Raw genomic sequence first — 15,079 nt, forward strand, 5'->3', positions numbered from 1 at the left:
GGGTAACCAAACATTGCTCAAATCATTTTATTTATTTATTTTTTTAAAAAGGGAAGGGGGGGTGTCTGTGCTTTTAATAGTCAAATTTTAAACTCATGAATGATCAAACTGAGCATGATTTCCAAATATACTGATTTGCCACAAACCACAGCTGTGTTGTCTTTCTTGAACAGTTTAAATTGTGGCAAAATGCCACTGTTCTCCTACCAGGAGACTGCATCTGTTAGCTGTACACCAACTCATGTTGGAGATGCATTCAAGAAAGTTTTCCTTTAACCTATATCCAAATATTGCCCAAGAAGCTATCAGCAGTGGCCTTGAGTTCTCTGAGTATTTTTATATGGACTAGTGAGCAACAGGAATTTGCAGCAGACAGGGCCTTGTTCCAGGAAGCAGGTTTAACATCTGAGTTTAACCCTGAGAGTAACTCCAGGTTTTCTGTTCAGAAAGGATTGACTGGGCTAAGACTCTGGCTTTAACCTGCTCACTGGCAGGATTTCTGAACTGAGCTTTATTCCACCCACTCTGCTTCACCTGAACCAGCTGACTGACACTTACTCAGGAAATTGCTAGACCTCATGTGGCTGGAGTGTGTGAGCAGTTCCTGATGAAGGCATTGAAGCTATGGACTGGCCCGTCCGTTCCCCAGACCTGAGCCAGACTGAGCACATCTGGGACATCATGTCTCGCTCCATCCACCAACCTCACGTTGCACCACAGACTGTCCAGGAGTTGGCGGATGCTTTAGTCCAGGTCTGGGAGGAGATCCCTCAGGACATCATCCGCCACCTCATCAGGAGCATGCCCAGGCATTCTAGGGAGGTCATACAGGCACATGGAGGCCACACACAATACTGAGCCTCATTTTGACTTGTTTTAAGGACATTACATCAAAGTTGGATCAGCCTGTAGTGTGTTTTTCCACTTTAGGCCTCCATTAGTTAATTTGATTTTCAGTGATTTTTGTGATTTTGTTGTCAGCACATTCAACTTTGTACGGAACAAAATATTCAATGAGAATTTCATTCATTCAGATCTAGGATGTTATGAGTGTTCCCTTCATTTTTTTGAGCAGTGTATATAAATGATCCACAGTCAAAGGGCAGCATTACATTAACTGTTATGCTCATCCAATACTTGGGTTTTGTGTTGAGACCTTCCACAGAAGATCCTGAAATGCAGGTAAGTGACAGATTTGATGTTTCTCTTCAGCCTCTAACATCCCTAACCCTGCAGAAGCAGCCTGGACTGACAAGCACAGCAACACAGGTACTTGTACATTTACGTATCTCTATCAGGCAAAGATTTATGTGCGCACCCGCCCACCCAAAAAAAAAAAAAAAAATCTAAAGTGTAAATGGTACACCATGTGTAAATGTGTTGCATGCCATTAGATCATCTTCATAAACTACATTCATGCATACACACCATTAACAAAGCTGATCGCCATATACAAAAGATTTACATTTTCCAAGTGATACACAAAAAAAAATTTTATTCTGTAACTTAAGTGAGTTGAAGTATAAATGTGTGAAAACCATTTTTTATCTTGGTGGCCATTCTTAAACTGTCTATAACAAAAGGATGCTAAAACAAAGCAATGCACAAGCAGCATGCCTTTAGTCTTACAATAACTGAATGTTTAACAGGAAATTGTGACTCGCAGGAAACTAAATTACAAAAAGGTTTTATTTTGGAATTACAGCACAGTCTACATTTCACTGTGGACGCTGGTTTATTTTTTACAGCAACTGATGAACGACAGCATAAAATTTCTATGTGGTTATAGAGACTTCATCTCCCACTGACTATTTGTTTTTGGAAACTTTTATTCATGCAATTTTTCCAGTGTTGTAAATAAAATCACCTGGGGTACATTACAATGTACTTTTGCAAGCCATTTATTCCATTCAATCATTGCAAGGTGGTCCACCAGCACTTCCTTTGTGTGGTTCCCCCCTGAGTCTCCATTAACCCGGATCAGGAGGTCCTGTGGCTAACTGCTGCTGCTAAGTACAAAAGGCAAATGAGTAAGACGTTACAGTGGAGTAGTAGATGTACACTGCACATCCAAGTCATTCATATGAACCAGGTGTTTTTAGATCTGAAGGTGTTTGATACCATCAGTTATAATGTGCTTATTTAAAAGTTATCGCTATTTAATTACATTTTTTCTGATGCCATAAATTGGATCCACTCCTACCTTGAAAGCAGGACACAGTCAGAGTGCATGGTGAGCCATTATTTCAAATAATTAAATATGATGTGGGTGTAACCCAGGTTACAAATATTGCAGTAATGCAATAGAAAATCGTCACACTAAATTACATTAAATATTAAGTTTTAATTATATAATTTATGTTGCAGATAACTTGTAAAAGAAGGTTGAAACATTAGTATTAAGCTCACCAAACAAAAAGTGAGTTGTGGGTATGCCCCTTTAACGTGCCCTTCCCCCCTCTTCCTGTGAGCGTAGTGTTGGAGGAAAAAACAGTTAGCGATACCAGAGAGGTGATGTAGCTGTGTGGATCGAGAACATTTTCCCTGGAAATACGGAGGTTTTCTGATCCAAAGGGAAATCAGTGACTATTGAGAGCCTAAGAACAATAACCAGAGAAGTTTTGGTGAGTTTCATGATGTTTCTTTTGTATTTGAGAAAAGTGTGTTTTAGACGAGCAAATGGAGTAAACGAGACCCCGAAGTTAATCGGTAAAAGTGGAAAACTGATCGCTTTAATGATAACGTTGTGTTTTGAGTTAATGTGCATAACCAAACGTGAATATGTGTATAGCTTATGTTAAGATTTAAGTGTGCGTTTCATTGCAAACGATGTTAGCCGCGAGAGGAAAAAAGCTGCCGCCATTTTCCTTTCCTTTCTCTTCTCACAAGGAGGCAGAAAGAGTGTATTCTGTTCTTGTAATGATTCCTATATAGTAAATTAAGTTTTCTGCATGGCCTGTTATGCAGGCCAGGTTTTTAGTGTGTGCTTCAGTTGTCGGGAAGAGCTTTCTGGGTGTCGGACGAGGCCTGGATCTCTCTCTCCCTTTTCTTCGTGCGGTGGCTGCAGACGACCCGCACACACACACACAGGATATTGGATGGCGAGCCTGACCCATGAGACTCGAGCTTAAAGACTGACAGCAACCGGATCGACAGAATACGGTTTGATATTGCTCATATAGTGAGACAATTTTGTGTGCTTCTGCTTGCTGCTTTATGGCAGCAGGATTCCGGATTTCCCCTTTTCTGATCTGAATTGAACTATTGAACTGAACTGGATCAATCTGAAACTGTTGAACTGAATCCAAGTTATTGTATTGAATACTGTTATATTTCATGCTGTTGTTGTGTTGAGTGGGTTCTACTCATACTCAATTGGTATTCTGAGTTGAGTGCGATCTATTTGACATTAATTGTAAGTGTTCCTGTTTAATGCTTTTTGTTTTATTAAAAGTGCCGGCTTTCCATTTAAGGGTCCCTGGTTCTGGTCTCTTCACTGTGCTTTGCTCCACTGCTCCAGCGAACCTAGAACTGGTCCAGTAGCTCATACATCTGTCTGATTGTGACACAAGTGCTACATATAAAGTGGCGAGCCAGCCAGGAGCGGTTCAGCGAGTGCAGTGCTAGAGATCAGAGACCTTCAAAGTGAGTAAAACATGGAAGTCGTGCAGCAGAGTAATGTGAAAATTCCCAATTCAGTGATAGTCAGTGGGTTGTCTGGTACAGAAGCTGATGAAGAACTGTTTGATTTCCTCAAGCAGTATGGTTCCATACAAAGAATAATACCAGTAAACACCCCAGGTACAGATCGAGGTAAGCAGGTCATCGTGGAATATGTACATGGCACAGCTGTTCAGTCATTATCATCTTTGTTGCCACACAAGGTGTTATCTAAGACACTGACAGACGTTCTGTATCTTATTGAGGCCCTACCTGCTGTATACACACCAGTAGTCAGTAAGACAGCTACACAGACTTACCTTGCAGAGCTAAGAGACATAGCCAAACAGACTGGTAAAGATTTTGCCACTGTTTTAAGAGAAGAACTCACTTCCATCGGTAAAGCTGTTGACTCTGACAACACAGACACCCAAGCAGAGCACATGGAACCAGACCTACCTGACACTCCAGACTCACATGTCCCAGTGGCTGCTGTGCAAGTTAGTTCTCAACCTTGTGGTGCTCCAGAACAGCAGATTCAGCCACCGGGGTGGAGTTGGTCCCCACCACCAGTGCCTAGCGAGAAAAGGGCAACTGCTCTAAGCTTTGCTGATGTCAGTCCGCCTGAACTACAGAAGGTAATAGTGGAGCATATAGTGCGGACAGAAGATGCTGCTACACAGATGATGCACAACTCCCCAAGACTCAGGCCTTTTTCTGGGCGGTGCCCTCGTCCCAGCAATGAAGTAGATTACGAGACTTGGCGGTCTAATGTTGAACTTCTTTTAAAAGATACCAGACAACCAGATCTTCAGAAGGCACGGCGACTTTTGGAAAGTCTGTCGTCCCCTGCTATTGACATAGTGAAACATCTGACATTCGAATCACCTCCCAGTGTGTACTTAGAAATCCTCGACTCTGCCTATGGTACAGTTGAGGATGGTGATGATCTCTTTGCAAAGTACCTCAATACCATGCAAAATCATGGTGAGGAGCCCTCAACCTACCTCCAGCGATTACAGGTGATGTTGAATACCACCTTCAGGAGGGGAGGTGTAGGTGCAGGAGACCTTGACAGACAACTTCTCAAGCAGTTTATAAGAGGATGTTGGGACAATCATTTAATAGCTGAACTACAGCTGGAGCAAAAGAAGCAAAATCCACCCACCTTTGCAGGACTGCTTCTCCTGCTTCGCACTGCAGAAGATAAGCGTGCTTCCAAAGCATCCCGCATGAAACAGCACTTAAGTGCTTCAAGGCCAAGAGTGCTTTCGCACTACCAAGGCGTTGCTCCATGTAGCCTAGAAACATACCCTCCGTCACTTTCAGTAGACCACTCTACACCTGAAATCCAGCAAATAAAGAAGCAGATTGCTGATCTGCAGTCTCAGCTCACACGGTTCACTCAGAAAAGTAGTGAAAGAGCTGAAAAGACACAACCTCTCAAGCTAAAAGCTCCCAACTCAACAACAGTCAAACCCCCGCTTGACAGCTCAAGGTTGCATAAGATCCAAGCCCCTGACCAAGTCACAAACAACTCAAGAAACCGACCTAAAGCCTGGTATTGCTTTAGGTGTGGTGAAGATGGGCATATCAAACCACAATGTGAAAGTGAACCAAATCCCTCTTTAGTGGCTTTAAAAAGGAGGCAACTGAAGGAAAGACAACTAGCATGGGACACTAGGAAAGGGATCACAGATTGTGACACTTTAAACTAGAAGCAGTTTCCATTGAGGGACAAATGGAGACTGAAGCACAGGTAAAATGTCCCAAAAAAGGACGACGCTCATCTAGTGTGCGCTCTAAGAGCAACAGACATTTGGTAACTTTGCCAAAAGGATTGGTTGGCGCAAAATGTACAGCACAGGTGATCATAGGAGATCAAGAATCTAGCTGTCTACTGGATACAGGTTCTCAAGTCACAACCGTCCCTAAATCGTTCTACCAGGAGAACTTGTCCAAATTACCAATTCATCCCTTAAATGACTTGCTAGAAGTAGAGGGAGCAAATGGTCAGAATGTGCCTTATCTTGGGTACGTTGAAACAACAGTCCGGTTTCCTAAGAGCTTATTGGGTGCAGACATTGACGTGCCAACCCTAGCCCTGATCGTACCCGATGTACGTCCAGGTTTTTCATCACCATTGATCGGCACCAATGCCTTAGATGTCTTTTATGAGCAGTACACAAACATTGCTTCCCAAACCCATCATTTACTTCCCTATGGCTACAAAGTGGTCTTAAAGACCTTGGAAGCCAGGAAAAGGCATCAGGCTGACTGTAGCCTGGCGGAAGTGAAACTGCGTAGCACGGACCCTCAAACCATTGAGGCTGGTCAGACAACAGTTTTGGAGGGGTCAATAAGCTGCCGAATCCGAAATGTTGGGAAGTGGGTGATGGTCGAATCTCCAAGGTCAACCTCCCTACCTGGCGGCTTACTAGTCACTGACGGGCTAGCAACCCTGCCATCCAAACTGCCATGCTGCATACCAGTGGTCCTCAAAAAGGAGTCAGACCATGCTATTACTCTTTCACCAAAGACTGTGATAGCAGAAATACATGCCATTCAGAGTGTTCGGTCTATTGACCAAGGCAAAGTCCTTTCTGCCAATCCTGAGCACGAATCAAAGTTGAACTTTGACTTTGGAAACTCTCCCATACCCAGTGAGTGGAAGGAGAGAATAACTGACAAATTGAATTCCATGCCAGAGGTGTTTTCACACCACGATCTCGATTTTGGCCGCACCAATAAAATAAAACATCACATAAATCTTTGTGATGAGACACCTTTTAAACACAGAGCAAGGCCAATCCACCCTCAAGATATAGAGGCTGTACGTAACCACCTACAGCAACTTCTTGATGCAGAAGTCATCAGAGAATCTGAATCACCCTTCTCTTCTCCAATTGTGGTGGTCAAGAAAAAGAATGGTGATGTCAGACTCTGTATAGACTACCGAAAGCTGAATCTCCAAACGGTAAAGGACTCTTATGCCCTGCCTAACTTGGAGGAATCTTTTTCAGCATTGACTGGGTCCAAATGGTTCTCTGTTTTGGACCTCAAATCTGGTTTTTACCAGATAGAAATGGAAGAATCAGACAAGCACAAAACTGCATTTGTCTGCCCCCTAGGATTCTTTGAATTCAATAGGATGCCTCAAGGGATCACGAATGCCCCAAGCACTTTCCAGAGGCTCATGGAGCGTTGCATGGGGGAGCTGAACTTGAAACAAGCATTGGTTTTTCTGGATGATCTCATTGTCTTCTCCTCAACATTGGAGGAGCATGAGGAAAGACTGCTGCGGGTTCTCTCCCGTCTGAAGGAGTATGGCCTGAAACTGTCTCCAGAAAAATGCAAGTTTTTCCAGAGCTCAGTGAAATACTTAGGCCACATTATCTCCGAAGAAGGCATTGAGACAGATCCTGAAAAGATTGCAGCTTTAAAAACCTGGCCAAAACCAAACAATCTGAAGGAGTTGAGAACATTCTTGGGCTTCTGTGGTTATTACCGCAGATTCATCAAGGACTATTCAAAGGTCGTGAAACCCCTCAATGAACTCACTGCAGGTTACCCACCCTCACGAAAACACTCTGGTGCCCATGCAGCAGCTGGGAAATACCACAATCCTAAAGACTCTTTTGGGAATAGATGGACTCTGGCTTGCCAAGAAGCATTTGACTCCATTATTGTGAAGTTAACTACTGCTCCTGTTCTAGGGTTTGCTGACCCTAAACTGCCTTATGTTCTGCACACAGACGCTAGCGTTTCAGGTCTTGGTGCCGCTCTTTACCAGGAGCAACAGGGCCAGAAGCGGGTTATAGCCTACGCAAGCCGGGGTTTGTCTAGATGTGAAACAAGGTACCCTGCCCACAAGTTGGAGTTTCTTGCCCTTAAATGGGCAGTAACTGAAAAATTCCAAGACTACCTTTATGGCAGTCCATTCCTGGTTGTCACTGATAGCAACCCGCTAACATATATTCTCACCTCTGCCAAGCTTGATGCTACAAGCTACAGACGGTTAGCAGCTCTGTCAACGTTCGATTTCCAGTTGCAGTACAGAGCAGGAAAGCAAAACCAGGATGCAGATGGGCTGTCCAGACGACCCCATGAAATCCAACCTGATGATATGCTGTCAAAGAAAGAGCTAGAAAGAATACAGCAGTTCACAAAGAGACATCTTAGTGAAAGTGCAGTCAAAGCCATATGTGAGAAGCATCTAGTCCATCATCTCTCGGCTGATAGGCCTGAAGAGCCAGTGCCTAGCACCTCTTTAGTCTTATCACTCGCTCACCATCCGAAAGCCATTCCAGAAAGCTTTCAGGATGAAGAGCAGCTTGGTGGCTTGCCTGTCATCCCTCACTTTACAGCATCTGAATTGAGGAGCAAACAGCAGGATGACGTGTGCATCCGAACAGTGCTCAACCAGATGGAGTCGGGGGAGAGACCTCCACCATCCCTCAGAACAGAAGCCCCTGAGCTGGGTCTTCTATTGAGAGAGTGGAATCGACTTATAGTCAGAGATGGTGTACTGTACCGAAAGCGACAAGAGGGCGCATCAACACAATATCAGTTAGTGTTGCCTGAAGAGTTGAGATCCTTAGTCCTAAAGAGTCTGCATGATGACATGGGACACATGGGTGTAGAGCGAACCATAGACCTAGTTCGCAAACGGTTTTACTGGCCTAAGATGGCCATTGAAGTAGAGAGCAAAATCAAAACTTGCGACCGCTGCATACGGCGCAAGGTTTCACCAGAAAAGGCTGCCCCACTTCTGAACATCATAGCTACACGCCCCCTTGAGCTTGTATGCATGGACTTTCTCACCTTAGAGCCAGACTCAAGTAACACCAAAGATATTCTGGTCATCACAGACCACTTTACAAAATATGCAGTGGCCATACCTACCCCGAACCAAAAGGCAAAGACTGTTGCCAAGTGTTTGTGGGAGCACTTTGTTGTTCATTATGGTATTCCAGAAAGACTCCATAGTGATCAAGGCCCAGACTTCGAGTCGCATATGATTAAGGAACTTTGTGAGTTGGCTGGTATTCAAAAGATACGTACTACACCATACCATCCAAGGGGGAATCCAGTTGAGCGTTTCAACAGGACCCTGTTGAATATGTTGGGTACGCTTGATAACAAGAAAAAGAGCCATTGGCGGGAATATGTCAAGCCTTTAGTACATGCTTATAACTGTACTAAAAATGAGGTCACTGGCTTCACCCCCTATGAACTTATGTTCGGGCGGCAACCAAGATTGCCGGTTGATTTGGCCTTCGGCCTACCAGTCACTCATCAGTCTGTGTCACACTCACAATATGTTCGCAGTCTGAAATCACACCTCGAAGAGAGCTACAGAGTAGCAACAGAAATGGCAAGGAAAACGGCAGATCGCAATAAAGCAAGATTTGACAAACAGGTTGTCGAATCCACTTTGGAAGCAGGTGACAGAGTTTTGGTTAGAAATGTTCGGCTCAGAGGCAAGAACAAGCTGGCTGACAAGTGGGAGTCAGATGTGTATATTGTAGTGAGACAGTCAGGTGACATTCCAGTCTATGTTGTGAGGCCTGAGACTAAAGATGGCCCATTAAGAACTCTCCACCGTGATTTGTTATTACCTTGTGGATTCCTTTCTGCTACCTCAGCTGAAATTGAGAACCCTGTAAAGGAAAAACCCAGGCGACCAAAGACTCGTCAGTACTCAAGGACTGACAATTCAGATCACTCAGAGGAGCGAGAATCTGATTCAGGAGATAGCTACCCTTTCCTCTATGGTTACAGGGATATAATGGTGGAAACTGCAGACCCCCGTCATACCCCTGTGGTTGGTCCATCACTTATGGTTGGCAGCACACCTGAACCACCTCATGTGCCTGTAGTTGAACAGGCCTCAGACGTAGTTCCTCATTGCACCACTCCAAGAGCAACTGCTGTGACTAACCTACCCAATGTGAGCCTAGAGGATAGCACCTTGCACAAACTGAGTTCTTTGGAGGTAAATCCACCAGAAACCAATCCAGTCGAGAACGACACACTTGGAACAGACTCTGACGAGAGGACTTTCCCAGGCCAAGATGATGAAACACACAGCCAATCTGAGGAAGATCGAGTTAGCACTCCTCCAGACACAAACCATGATGAAACTAGACAAACTGATCATACTGGAGACTGTGACAATGACTATTTAAGGAGATCTACCAGACGCAGAGTACCTGCACAGAGACTGACTTATCCCGAGCTGGGGAACCCATTGGTCACAGTAGTCCAATCATTATTCCACAGTTTAAGTGCAGTGATTACAGACTGTTTGAATGAGCCTACACAATCTAGAGTGTTGACAGTGTAATTATGTCATGCACAGGGACGTGCATGGGAAAAGGAGGGGAGGATGTAACCCAGGTTACAAATATTGCAGTAATGCAATAGAAAATCGTCACACTAAATTACATTAAATATTAAGTTTTAATTATATAATTTATGTTGCAGATAACTTGTAAAAGAAGGTTGAAACATTAGTATTAAGCTCACCAAACAAAAAGTGAGTTGTGGGTATGCCCCTTTAACGTGCCCTTCCCCCCTCTTCCTGTGAGCGTAGTGTTGGAGGAAAAAACAGTTAGCGATACCAGAGAGGTGATGTAGCTGTGTGGATCGAGAACATTTTCCCTGGAAATACGGAGGTTTTCTGATCCAAAGGGAAATCAGTGACTATTGAGAGCCTAAGAACAATAACCAGAGAAGTTTTGGTGAGTTTCATGATGTTTCTTTTGTATTTGAGAAAAGTGTGTTTTAGACGAGCAAATGGAGTAAACGAGACCCCGAAGTTAATCGGTAAAAGTGGAAAACTGATCGCTTTAATGATAACGTTGTGTTTTGAGTTAATGTGCATAACCAAACGTGAATATGTGTATAGCTTATGTTAAGATTTAAGTGTGCGTTTCATTGCAAACGATGTTAGCCGCGAGAGGAAAAAAGCTGCCGCCATTTTCCTTTCCTTTCTCTTCTCACAAGGAGGCAGAAAGAGTGTATTCTGTTCTTGTAATGATTCCTATATAGTAAATTAAGTTTTCTGCATGGCCTGTTATGCAGGCCAGGTTTTTAGTGTGTGCTTCAGTTGTCGGGAAGAGCTTTCTGGGTGTCGGACGAGGCCTGGATCTCTCTCTCCCTTTTCTTCGTGCGGTGGCTGCAGACGACCCGCACACACACACACAGGATATTGGATGGCGAGCCTGACCCATGAGACTCGAGCTTAAAGACTGACAGCAACCGGATCGACAGAATACGGTTTGATATTGCTCATATAGTGAGACAATTTTGTGTGCTTCTGCTTGCTGCTTTATGGCAGCAGGATTCCGGATTTCCCCTTTTCTGATCTGAATTGAACTATTGAACTGAACTGGATCAATCTGAATTGAACTATTGAACTGAACTGGATCAATCTGAATTGAACTATTGAACTGAACTGGATCAATCTGAATCGAACTATTGAACTGAACTGGATCAATCTGAATCGAACTATTGAACTGAACTGAATTAATCTGAAACTGTTGAACTGAATCCAAGTTATTGTATTGAATACTGTTATATTTCATGCTGTTGTTGTGTTGAGTGGGTTCTACTCATACTCAATTGGTATTCTGAGTTGAGTGCGATCTATTTGACATTAATTGTAAGTGTTCCTGTTTAATGCTTTTTGTTTTATTAAAAGTGCCGGCTTTCCATTTAAGGGTCCCTGGTTCTGGTCTCTTCACTGTGCTTTGCTCCACTGCTCCAGCGAACCTAGAACTGGTCCAGTAGCTCATACATCTGTCTGATTGTGACACAAGTGCTACATGGGGGTGCCCCAGGGACCAGTCCAGAGCCCTCTGCTGTTTAGCTTATATATCAACAATCTGTCTTTTGTTTGTGCTGGATACGAAGTACTAATGTATGTAGATGATACTGTAATCTATGTACATGGTAAAAACAAAGAAGACTTTGCCAAGAAAAAAAAGATCAAGAACTATGATACAGACATCTAAATGGTTTCAAGACTCTTGCCTACATTTAAATATGAAGAAAAAAAAAACACATTTATTTTCTTTGCAAAAAGAGCATCAAGCAGACAAGATCCAAATGTACATGTCACACGTGAGCAGTTACAAATAGTCACAAAAGTATCTTGGAATAATCCTAAACTCAGACCTTACCCTTTTTACTTGTTTTCTAAATGTAACTCAATTAAATACAATCTTACAAATTTATCTTACAAAGCACTGTGTAATCACCGAAGCAGCAAGATTGCATTTTAATGTAACGATAATGTCTCATCTAACATGTCTCACCAGCTGGTTGCAGGCCTGTAAGACAACATTAAAACCAATTCATTCTGTTTATAAGCAAACCCTAAAAGTTCTAGTTAGCAAACCTCACAAACATCACCACTGTAGTATCTTGGACAAACACGCACTTCTAAGTTGGGATACTATAATACTGCAGGAACTACTTGAATTTGGTATTTAAAATTCTACATGGCTTAGCCTCACCACCTTTATGGATTTTTAAAATACAAGCATTAGATTCACCAGATCTGTGTCAACAAGTACTTTACCTGTCATCCTTCTCCATTAAAATCAAGCTCTCCTTCCAAAACCTTGTCTGCTGGTTTCATGTGTGCTTATGTTCTGCTCACCTGACCTCCTTCTCACCTGCCTTCAAGACCTAATTCTGCTTACCTTCTACTAGCATGCCTACTGTTGTATGAGTTATTGTTGCATGATTGTGTTGATTGTCTGCTACATGCTTTTCTGTGCTTCATCCTTTGTATGTCCCAGCTTATTTAAAACTTGTATGTTGTTCTATAGGTTGGCAATTCACATCTTGCCCAGAGACTGCAGTTGAAAATTAGCCATCTGGCTAACACTGGCACATTTAAAGTAATGTTGATCAATGTTTACTCTCCCTGTAAAATAAATATAAATGTTCTACCATTTCCCCCTCTTTTGTTCTTCTATTGATCACCCACATGTAAACATCAGACCCAGAGGTTTGACCAGGTTCAATCAAGGCCATCACTGTGTGACATACAGAAAGCATGTAACACGTTCTTGTGGGGCAGAGCCACCATTAGGTGTATATAACAGTCACTAAGGAGATCTAAAATTAACACAATACATCAATTTGACACTTTCAGATTTTTATGACTATTTTTTTCTGTTTTGATGAAAAAGCTGCAATCTGAAAGGAATATGATGACCCAGTAACGTTAAATTAGAAAATACAAGATGATTTCTCTTAATCTTTAATTTCAGATGGGTATAAATCCAAAGGTTTTACTATTTAATCATCAAAGAATTGTGTGGTGCTTCAAAGTAAACTTAAAGGTTTTAAAGGGTCAGTGCAGCTTAAGATTGCATGTGTTTTACATGCCTCCCTACCCCAAAATAGAGCGGATGAGACCAGTTCTGCTCCTCAGAAACACTAAAAATATCATGATTGCAGTTTTATCATCACACAACAACAGAATAAGATTGCCAAGAAGCATTGTTAAGTAAAGTAATGATCTGAGTAATGAAAAGGCAGAGAACCAGATTTTAGACTTCATATTGTGTGGCTACTGCATCGCCCACTTGATTCTGACCAGTGGCTGGATGGGGAGATGCTCAACCATCTACAAAGAGAACAAGATCAGGATTAGTCAAGTGTGCTGTCAACGGAAGTGACATCTTCTGCTCTAAAAGAATAAAAAAAACTAGGGAACAAGCAAGGCTAGATTAGAGTAATCGACAGTATCATGTAAGGTCATCACGGCCTTGTCAGCTGCAGCAATAGCACATGCACAGCAGGGCAGTCCTGCTAAGACCGGATCTACCTTTTCTTAATAATAAGGCCACGGGTTGTTGTCTCCCTGCATCATCCTGTAACAAAACAGAAGTCATACAGCCTGTCTGAGTGGCAGGTCTGGTGGATCCAAGGTGGGTGCAGCCTGGAGAGGCAGCTTTAAATCAACAAAAGCTTGCTCAGCCTGCACCATTACATGACTGTGACTGCTTCCTTTGCACAGTAGCACTATGTGGTGCTTCTAAACAGCATGGTTGGGGAAAAATGTGCGACAAATGTGCGAGAACATTCCTAGAAATAACAATAACAATATTTGCTTCTTTGTTACAGGTATCGGTTTGTTTTGAATTGCTTCAACATGCTGGCTTGGGAGGGATCTGCCCTCAACTCTGATCACATGACCCAAAAAAAGTAACCTGCTGTTTTACAAACTGCAGTTTAGAAAAACTGTCTTTGTGTCCCTCTGCCGACAGATGCTTCAGTAACCTCACAATGTCAACTTCACATTGTTTTTCCCTTTTTTTCCCCTTTTTACCTTTTATTTCTCTTTCTAATACTTCATTAATCTCATTTAATTTATTACCTCTATATTGTTACGAAAATCTAAAATAAATCAATCTACACAATCTACACAGTCTGCATGTTCTGTGACAAAGAACAATAACAAGCATGGAATCATTTATAGAAAGCAGTTCTCTATCAACCATGGTCATAGAATACAATCAGAACATGCTGTGCAAAGGATAACTTGTACAGATGAGTATGTCCATAAAATTAACCAGGATTACCAACACTGCAGACTCTGCAGATTACGGGACCGGCGGTTCCATCACTTCCTGGTACTCCAGGTACAAACTGTCTGTTAGATATTTTATGTGTGCACGCTCAGGTGCCTATTCAGAAGGTTAGGATGACATGCAAAGTTAATGAAGAAAGAGCCTAAACAGATGCACATACATATGATTAGGTAATAACTAAATGCATAAAAAGCCTTGTGTAGGGTTGCCTTTTGCTCTCTGTCATCTTTCTAGGACTGTGCTTTGTTCGCCTCCACCCATGGAGATCAGACTGGTTGATGCACTTGAGTGTCAGATCACTGAATATGTGTTTGTCTTGAGAGTTAGCACACTTTTACTGGCGATTACATTATGTTTGCATTTCATATCTCCAAGGCGGTACAGCTTCACTAAGCCATGATATGTCAGTATGTCTTCTTGTTCTTTCCTCTTTTTGATATCATGTTAAGGTTTTAATAAACGGTCAATTATTGCATTTAACTCACACTGACGGTTGTGGTGTCCTAATTACAGTTGTTTAGCCATTTAACACTTGTGTTTCTCCATTAAAAGTCATCCTATAGGCTATAAAACAGTCTCACCCATAAAACAAAAAAAAAAAAGCTGTTATGAAATATGATTTTTCACTGTGGCTGATCAGTTCTGATCATCGCTCTGATTCTAAGGTTCAAGTTAGCTTTAAATGCACATTAAAATTTCTTTTCTGGATGGATGCATGGATAAGAACTCTGCTTTGTTTCCCAGTTCAACTGTTTCTAATCTGATCTGATCGCAGCCTTCACTGACAGATGACAGCTCTCTTA

Source organism: Archocentrus centrarchus, chromosome 23 (genome assembly GCF_007364275.1).
Source record: "Archocentrus centrarchus isolate MPI-CPG fArcCen1 chromosome 23, fArcCen1, whole genome shotgun sequence".
In the NCBI taxonomy this organism is placed as follows: domain Eukaryota; kingdom Metazoa; phylum Chordata; class Actinopteri; order Cichliformes; family Cichlidae; genus Archocentrus; species Archocentrus centrarchus.